Here is a 9571-nt window from a genome sequence, read left to right on the forward strand (position 1 = left end):
ACACTAAGTAGGTAGGACTCAGGATAGAATATCAATGCCGGGCACCAGTAGTTCACACCTGTAATCCTAGCTACGCAGGAGGCTGAGATCTGAGGATCATGGTTCCAAGCCAGCCTGGGCAGGAAAGTCCATGAGACTCTGGTCTCTAATAAACCACTAGAAAACCAGAAGTGGTGCTGTAGCTCAAGCGATAGAGTGCTCACCTTGAGCTAAAGAACACAGGGACAGCGCCCAAGCCCAGAGTTCAAGCCCCATGACAAAAAAAAAAAAGTTTTTTTTGGCCAATCGACTTCAACAATTCATCCAAAAAATCATACACCACGATCAAGCAGGATTCATTTCAGGGATGCAAAGCTGGTTCAATACACACAAATCAATTAACATTATTCATCACATCAACAGGAGCAAGGATAAGAACCACATGGTTATCTCAATAGATGCAGAAAAAGCATTCGACAAGATCCAACACCCCTTTATGATGAAGGTTTTGGAAAAATTAGGAATCCATGGAACATTCCTCAATACAATAAAGGCTGTATATGACAAACCTACAGCCAGCATTATACTCAATGGTGAAAAACTAAAGCCATTTCCTCTTAACTCAGGAACAAGACAAAGATGTCCACTCTCTCCACTTCTCTTCAATCTAGTATTAGAATGCCTAGCTACAGCAATAAGACAAGATGCAGACATAAAGGGGATCCAAATAGGGAAAGAAGAAATAAAACTCTTCCTCTTTGCAGACGACATGATCTTGTATTTAAAGAATCCCATAGACTCCACTCCCAAATTACTCAAGCTGATTCAAAACTTTGGCAAAGTAGCAGGGTATAAAATTAACCCCCCAAAATCTATATTTGATGTCGGTATAATTTGTGGAGGAGATGGGGAAAGACAAGTCGGTTAAGGATTCAGGTGCACCCGATGCAACTATGAGAAGTACAAGTTGTCATGTCAAAAACGAACTTTACAACTTTGGTGCAAGGGGGGGCGTGGGGAGTGGGGGGGTAGGGGGCGCGGGGCCGGGGGAGGCTGGGAAGGACGTGAAGGGTAAACAATGGAGGAGGCTGCAATGCTTGATAACAAATGTACTCATTATCTTGCCCATGTAATTGTAACCCCTCTGTACAGTATGTTCACAAAAAATAAAAATTTAAATAAAAAAAAACGAAGAAAAAAATCAAATGATGGATTTCACATTTTCTCTCTCTCTCTCTCTGTATCTCTTTCTCTCTCTCCTCTTTATTTTCCCTCTAATTTCTTCACTATATTTCTCTGTAATCATGGAATAGAATTTTCTTCTATTACCATCTACCTTGCATTATATTATTGTTTAATTTCTCTAAATTCTGGTCTGATGGCTCAAATGCAGTTGTTTGTCAGTGTTCAGAGTCAAGCTCATTTTTGAGTTTGTAATGGAGAAAACATCAAAATCCACTGGAAGCTGTTACTCACATATCTCAAGTACATTCTATTAACTGTTCTTTATCTTAATATTGGCCTTTTAATTTGGTTTTACAGTGCTACAGTTGTTGTCTGCCATATTCTACCTCATAGCACAGTTCATTTTGTTATTAAAATAGTGTGTGTGTGTGTATGTGTTTGTGTTTGTGTGTGTGTGTGTTTGTGCTGGTACTGGGGCTTGAACTTAGGGCCCTGACATTGCCACTTAGCTTTTTTGCTCAAGGCTAGCACTATAAACTTGAGCCACAGCTCCACTTCTGGATTTTCTTGCCCAGACTAGTTTTGAACTGCCATCCTCAGATCTCAGCCTCCTGGGCAGCTAGGATTACAGGCATGAGCTACTTGACCTGAAGCTTAATCTTAATCTAGTTTAATCTTCATCTAGTATTACTGTGGTAGAAATGATAATTCTCACTCCAAAGGTTCCAATAATTATATATACCTCATAACTTTGAAATGAAACTTTTATTAAATAACATAAATGAAGAATTATTAGTATAATACCTGATAAAATATGTTTGAATATACAGAAAATAGAACAAAGTAATTTTATAGAGAAATAGAAAGAGTAATTTTAATAGTTTGAACATATAAGTAAACAAAAAGTTATTTGATTTTAAGTGTAGACTATATGGTAAAAATAAGATCATAAGTCTAAGCAATAATAATGGTTAATAAGCTTATAATTTATTTTATGTACACTTTCTTATGCAGGTAACATTTTTAAATCCCAGATTTTGTTTCCAAACATGAAAATTATTTTAAAAAATACATAGTGTTATTAATATAATTCACAGCCATTTGGCCATTTGTTATATGATATTAAAATACATCCTTTATGTAGCAAAAAGAATATAATTTTCATCAATAAAACCATTTTCTTTATTCACCTATATCCATTTTCTAAAAACATTTCATTTATTTTTTGAAATATAAGACGATATGGGGCATCCTCTTATTCTTTTTCATTCATCATTAGTATTGTTATTTGTAAAAACTCCTTTTTCCTTTCCCTAAGTATTTCCAGAAATGCAAATGACAAACCCTTTCCACTGTCGCTGATGACTCTGCTGCTTGTCCCTCCACATTAAAGTAAGAAAAAAGCAGCTCTACTCATAAGGATTTTCTGTACAGTTTTTATCCAACTACTTACAAATTGTCTCTAGCAGTTTTCGAGTAAGATCTGTTTTATCTTCCAAATTCTTCTTGGCAGTAACTCCAAGAAGAACTTCCCAGATTTTCATGATCCTCAGTGGCCATGTTCACACCAGCTTCATTTGTAAACACACTGATACATTGGTAAGAAAACAAATTATTGTCTAGGCAGTATTACAACAGCAATAACAAGCAGACAAACATTTCTCCCCACTAAGTGACTCAAGTTTCACTTGGAATGAAATGGAAACAGGACTTTTGAACTTCAGTATTAGACACACTAGCAGAGTGTGGTCCATTACCTGTAGCATCAGTGCATTGCCCTGTGCTTTCCCAGTGCCCTGGACTCTGGGTAGGATCTCTGACACTCTTTATCCTATACACTCTTTACAGCATGCAGAGACATCAGCTCATACATCAATATGGGTTTACTTGGGGGTAGATAGCCAGACCTCTCCATTTTATATGTTCATTTCAGGAAGTCTGCCTAAAGATTAGTTACATGGAAAATATAATTGTTTCCTACAAGGTTTTTACCTACAAAATTAGAGGGTTTGGATTCAACATGAGGTGATTGGACTAATGAATTGTATGTCAGAATATTCACCAAGACTCTCCTGGGATCATTATTTGAGTTTTATATTTCCTCCCTGCCTCAATCACTTTCTTGAATATTTTGCTATGGGAAAAATTCTGTATCATTGATTTATTTCATACTCAAACTGTCTTCCTACCTAAAAACAATTTGATCACTCCTTCCTGGATCTGCTTGGTCTTCACTCCATAGATAATTGGATTCAAGGTGGGAGGCAGCAACAGGTAGAGATTAGCTATCAGAATATGGATGTGGTGAGGTACGGTGTGTTCTCCAAAGCGATGAGTGAAGAAGTTGAAGAAAGCTGGGACATAGGTGATAACAATAGCACAGATGTGTGAGGTACAGGTGCTGAAGGCTTTGTGGCGAGCATCTGCAGACGACAGATTCACAACTGCCCGGATAATCATGGTATATGACATGAAGATACAGAACATATCAAAACCCCCAATCAATATGGCAGCTATGAGACCATAGATGGCATTGATCTTGATATTGCCACAGGATAATTTGGCAACAGACATATGGTCACAATAGGTGTGGTGGATGAGGTTGCCCCTGCAGTAGGGAAGACGCTTGATCAGGAAGTAAATGGGATCATGATCAATACATTTCCAATGAAAGTGGCCAAACCAACCTTGGTAATTACAGTGTTGGTCAGAATAGTGGAATAGCGCAGAGGGTAGCAGATGGCCACATAGCGGTCCAGAGCCATGAGCATGAGCACACCCGACTCCATGCCTGTCAGCATGTGGATAAAAAACATCTAGACAAGGCAGGCATTAAAGTTGATCTCCTTGAGATTGAACCAAAAGATGCACAGCATGCTAGGGACAAATGTATTGCACCATGAAATATCTGTGAGGGAGAGCATGGCTAAGAAGTAATACATGGGCCTGTGAAGGGCCTCCTCATGGCTGATGAGATAGATGAGCCCACAGTTCCCTGTGACGGCAATGATGTACATGAAGCAGAAGGGCAGAGACCCAGACGTGGGCAGCTTCCAGCCCTGGGATCCCACTGAGGATGAAGTATCCTGGTGTCAGGCTGGAGCCATTTGCCTCAGTCATGGTGATCAACAACAAAAGGCGCTCCTCTCTGCCCCCCAAAAACATCCTGTGCAATAGAAAGGGTGACAGTCTTTTATTCCAATGACAAAGGATGAAGGTTGTTTTGAACATATGTGTATGTATATGTATGTATGTATAATATAAAAGAAAACAAATTCTGAGGCTGTTTCTTTTACCTTCCTGTTTGTAAGACAGTTACAAAATCAAAAGTCTAAGTGTCCAAGCCCTGGCCTAATTTGGCTTTATGCTGTAATCCTTTTTATGCAGACCATTTTACATTCCCAGGACATTCACCACTTTTTGATCTTAATCCAAAAACCAATTTGCAAATTACAGAATCTTGAAAGAAAAGACTTCTCATAGAATTTAGGAACTAGAAATCCTTCTAGATGTGTTCACTGGATTGCAGTCCATTCAATTATGTGAGCACCTGATCATTGGGCAAAGTTCTTATGGAATCTGAGTTGGTTATACATAAATGTCAACTTAGTGAATCTGGGCACTCCAAATTAAGATAACAAAAGGCAGGAATATGCATGTGTATTTGCACATACCCAGGCAAAGATTAACTCATACACTTGAAAGGCACAGTTATGTACATTTTGCATTGTCTCTCTAACTATGGCTGTTAAAAATGATGGATATTTGTAGTATTTTACTAATGACATTGTTACTCTTAAATCAGTTTTTTTTTTGTTTTTTTTCGGTCATGGGGCTTGAACTCTGGGCCTGGGCACTGTTCCTCTGCTCTTCAGCTCAAGGTGAGCACTCTACCACTTGAGCTACAGCACCACTTCCGGTTTTCTGGTGGTTTATTAGAGATAGGAGTCTCACGGTCTTTCCTGCCCAGGCTGGCTTTGAACCGCGATCCTCAGATCTCAGCCTCCTGAGTAGCTAGGATTACAGGCATGAGCCACCAGCGCCCGGCTTAAATCAGTTTTTTATATGTTCTGTTTATTTTTTTCTCAATATATCTGGACCAAGATATACAAATGAGGTGTGTAGTGCTTATGTATTTATGTAATTGCTCTATAGATAATATGTGGTAACAATTTTTCTCTCACTTTTTGATGAATTATTTGATCCCCAAATAGCTTTAGAGTATTTGTGCTAATACTATAATTCTACCATACTGTACTAATATTCAGTAGGGAGAAATCTTTGTTAATTTATGAATGAATGATTTGGGAACAATTAGCTTTCCATCTGTCTTGTCTATTTTAAGTCAAAGATCTTTTTTTTTTTTTTTTGGTCCAGTCGTGGGACCTGAACTCTGGGCCTGGGCGCTGTCCCTCAACTCTTCAACTCAAGGCTAGCGCAATACCACTTGAGCCACAGCACCACATCCAGCTTTTTTCTTTTTGCTTATGTGGTGCTGAGGAATCGAACCCAGGGCCTCATGCATGCAAGGCAAGCACTCTACCGCTGAGCCACCTTCCCAGCCCCGCAGTCAAAGATCTTTCTAAAAAAACTTTCCTCATTTAAATCTAGTATTTTTATTTGTAAGAAAATTCTTCTTTCCTTTATATTGGGCAAAGTTCTTATGGAATCTGAGTTGGTTATACATAAATGTATATTTTGATTTAAAAAATATTTCTTTGGCCTTTGCTTGATTTAGATTATTAATTTGAATTAACTGTTTCTACTGATGTGTATATTGTATTGAAATTTCACAACATAATCACATTAAACATTTTAACCTCCCTACAGACGAGTTTTTGTTCCATCATCATTGCTGCCTTTTCTTAGGCACTGTTGTTTACTATGGCTTAGAAGTTCTCTCTGTATTAGAGTTCTCTGTGTATTTTTCTTCAATTATTATATTCAACTTTACAAATGTTCACATAAAAGTAAGTGATCTCCAATATTAGGCTAGCAAAGTATAATCACAAAAACAGGAAGGTATTCGAATTAGATATTTCTAAAGAATTTTCTTGTATCTAAAGAGCTCTTAACAGTAAACCAAATAAATAATAGAAAAATTTGCCATCCCCTGGAATATAATGATCATAATATATAGTACTATTCTAATTATTTTAATATGACCATGATTTTTCACCATGTAATACATATAGGCAAATCATGTCAAGCCAACTCTTCACACTTTTTACATATTCCCATCTCACAGCTAAAAACCAACACCCTTCTACTGGCCTACAAAGTCCTTCACAATTAGGTAGATTTAAATCACTGAATGTTTTCTTCACCTTCTCGTCTACCAAGGCATCTACCAGAGGTTTTCAAATCTCAACCAATATGTGCCCTGTAGGACATTTTCTCCTGGTCGTTTTTCACTGCTGAATATATCACTATTTAGATGTGACACTGGAACAAGCTTTCAACAATATCAGGCCTCTGCTCGGTACCAGCAACAAAGTAAAGCTTTCCCACCACCCATCCCCACGTAGGATTGCACCTGCAAGACTCCCCCAGCCAGTTTGGTATTACATCTCCTGTTCCAGCATTCCCATACTCCCTAGCATTCAGAACTGCATTCGGGCCCTCAGTAGACAGAAGGAACACACACACAGGGGTTTATCTGTATGGTTCACTATCATATTCAGCACAACAAAAGAACCAGTGAATGAACCAGTCGTTTTCAAATGCACTTTTTGGCTGTTTTTACTGCTTGAATAAACATATCTTAAACAATTAGTGCTGGAGTAAATGTTGAAAAATAAGCATATATCTCAAGGAATACAAACAACTTCAACTGCCATTTTTAAAACAAATGGAATTGCAGCTGTTATTGATTAGGAAGCACTTACAGTGGATTTATATAATCATCTGTCATGTTACTTAATACACTCTAAGTGAATATAATATAGCCAAAATGAGGAGGAAGGAGATTTGGGTTCAATAATGTTGCCCTTTCCTGAAGTTCAAGTTCCCTAGGAAGAATATGAGATCAAGCTATAGGATGCATTCCACACCAGGGAAAACAGCACAACAAGAATGTGACTGTCAGAAACTGGACTATGTGGTTCCTAAAATTCCTTGCTCCTTCTGCACTGGTGCATTTTTATTAATAGAAAGTCTTAGTGCTTCCTCAGGAAGACCCATCCATCTTTGGAAAGCAGAGAAGAGTTTCTGTTCTTGCAGAGAAGCAGCTTGCCTTCCCCGTTAACTCTCTGACCCTTATCATACTAGCATCATGGTATCCCTTGACTCCAGTGTCTAAACTGCATTTGATTCTCCTCCTTACTTTCCTTCCTCAAAGCTAGTCACAGATTCCTTCAGTTTCACAATTACTAGAATGATGTAATTCAGAATCATCCTTCCTCAACCACCCTATGGTTGAAATCCTTCTATGTAGTAGCAAACTTTCCTTTGCCTTCTTTTGAATGATTCAAACTTACCGGGATACCACATGTTTTTTTTTCACTCACATTCATGACTGGTATTACTAAGAGACAAGTGTGCTCCATTTAAGGGGAAGCCTAGAAATAATCTACTTAATAGGTTCTCTGGGGATTTTCCAGAATTTGTTTGGAGTAATACAAGTAGAGATCCCATAGGTCTTAGATGCAGAAGAGGCAAATTTAACCTTGTGGAAATCAGATATATTAGAATACATGTAAACATGGGCGAGGAAAGTCCTAAATTTGTACAACTTTCCCCTAATAAGCCACGTGTACACTTTCTGATACCTACGATTTGTCAAGGTGAAGTTGTAGCTGACTCCTGAGCCTTTCCAATTCCTATGTATAAATTGTAATCACAGTTTTATCCCCATGGCAGAAGATGAAGTTAAATTTTCCCCCAAGTGCTCACAGTTCTTTAAGAAACATGATAATAAAACAGAGAACACCATGTCCACCCTAGAACACAATCCCGAGGGTCTGTAGAAGTACCAGCTGCACACAAGAAACTGTAAGGTATCGCTCACTGTTATGTCTTTCATTTATACAGACTGCTACAATGTTCAAAAAACCAGAAAATCTTTACCAAGGAGCCAGCTACTTTACAAAAGCACATACCACAAATAAAACCTTCATGTCTTTGATCACCCCAGAGTTTAGAGGCCTCAGTTATTAGAAATATTGTGCATTATCTGTTCATTGCAGATTAACTGTAGTAAACAGAAAATTAACAGCCATTTGTCCCCATGAAGTTTTCAGAATTCTAATATTTATAAACATTGGCTAAGCTAATAAATAGTAGAACTACTAATGGAAGACCATATTCTTAATTCTAGGAACTGCTAGAAAGTCAAGTCAGAAACTCTGAATGAATGACACAATACTTGGCATTCATGCTTTTTGCTCCCACATGATTTGTTTACTGAAAGAAATGTAAGCTGCATATGTATCTGCTTGCAAATATATTGTAAGGCATGAGTAGAATGTAAGAAAGCAGGGCTGGGAAGATGGCTCAGTGGTAGAGCGCTTGCCTTGCATGCATGAGGCCCTGGGTTCAATTCCACATAAGCAGAAAAGGCCAGAAGGGGCACCGTGGCTCAAGTGGTAGAGCGCTAGCCTTGAGCTGAAGAGCTGAGGGACAGTGCCCAGGCCCAGAGTTCAGGACCCACGACTGGACCCCCAAAAAAAAAAAAAAAGCTTGATAAGAAATGTATTCATTATCTTGCCCATGTAATTGTAACCCGTCTGTACAGTATTTTCACAATTAAAAAAAATAAATAAATAAAAAAGAAAGCAGAGGAGTGAAATGTGAAAACGATGACTGGTTAGGAAAGAATGCCAATTTATATCAAGACATCTAATAAGTTGTTGATTACTTTTGTGGATGAAGTTAGAAGGTGGAGAAATGGGTATGTTTTCCATCTGCTGAGAGGAAATTAAGCCATGTATGGCGACACATGATCATAATCCTGGTAGTGGAGGGGCAGAGGTAGGGGGATTGCAAGATTGAGGCTGTCTGAGCAAATAGTGATAGCCTGCCTGAAAATGGCAAGTAAAAGATTTTTGTGTTGTTTTCCAATATGCAATGCTGACAATGGCTTTATTTTGAGTGAATGAGGTAAAATGGATGTGAGAGGGCTTAGTAACTTTTGTTTATGTTCCCACATTTGAAAAGGTCTATAAATCTGCCTTTACTTAAACATCTCCACTTGATCACCTTCCCCTAACACATGCAGTTTGTCAAAAGATTCTCCTAAGATTTTGTTAGCCAAGGGCTTCCTGGCAGAGATAGAACTGTCACACCATGGCTTGTGAGAATGATGGTAGAATTTTTTTTAAATTTTATTTTATTTGTGAACATACTGTACAGAGGGGTTACAATTACATGGGCAGGATAATGCGTACATTTCTTACCAAGCATTGCA

The 9571-nt window shown here is 38.1% G+C and overlaps 1 pseudogene; it reads right to left on the reverse strand.

Moving 5' to 3' along the window:
• Nucleotides 1-3336: 3336 nt before the first annotated feature.
• Nucleotides 3337-4284, reverse strand: LOC106000331 (annotated as a pseudogene).
• Between the last annotated feature and the right edge of the window lie 5287 nt (nucleotides 4285-9571).

Source organism: Dipodomys ordii, unplaced genomic scaffold, assembly GCF_000151885.1.
Source record: "Dipodomys ordii isolate 6190 unplaced genomic scaffold, Dord_2.0 Scaffold216, whole genome shotgun sequence".
NCBI classification, from domain to species: domain Eukaryota; kingdom Metazoa; phylum Chordata; class Mammalia; order Rodentia; family Heteromyidae; genus Dipodomys; species Dipodomys ordii.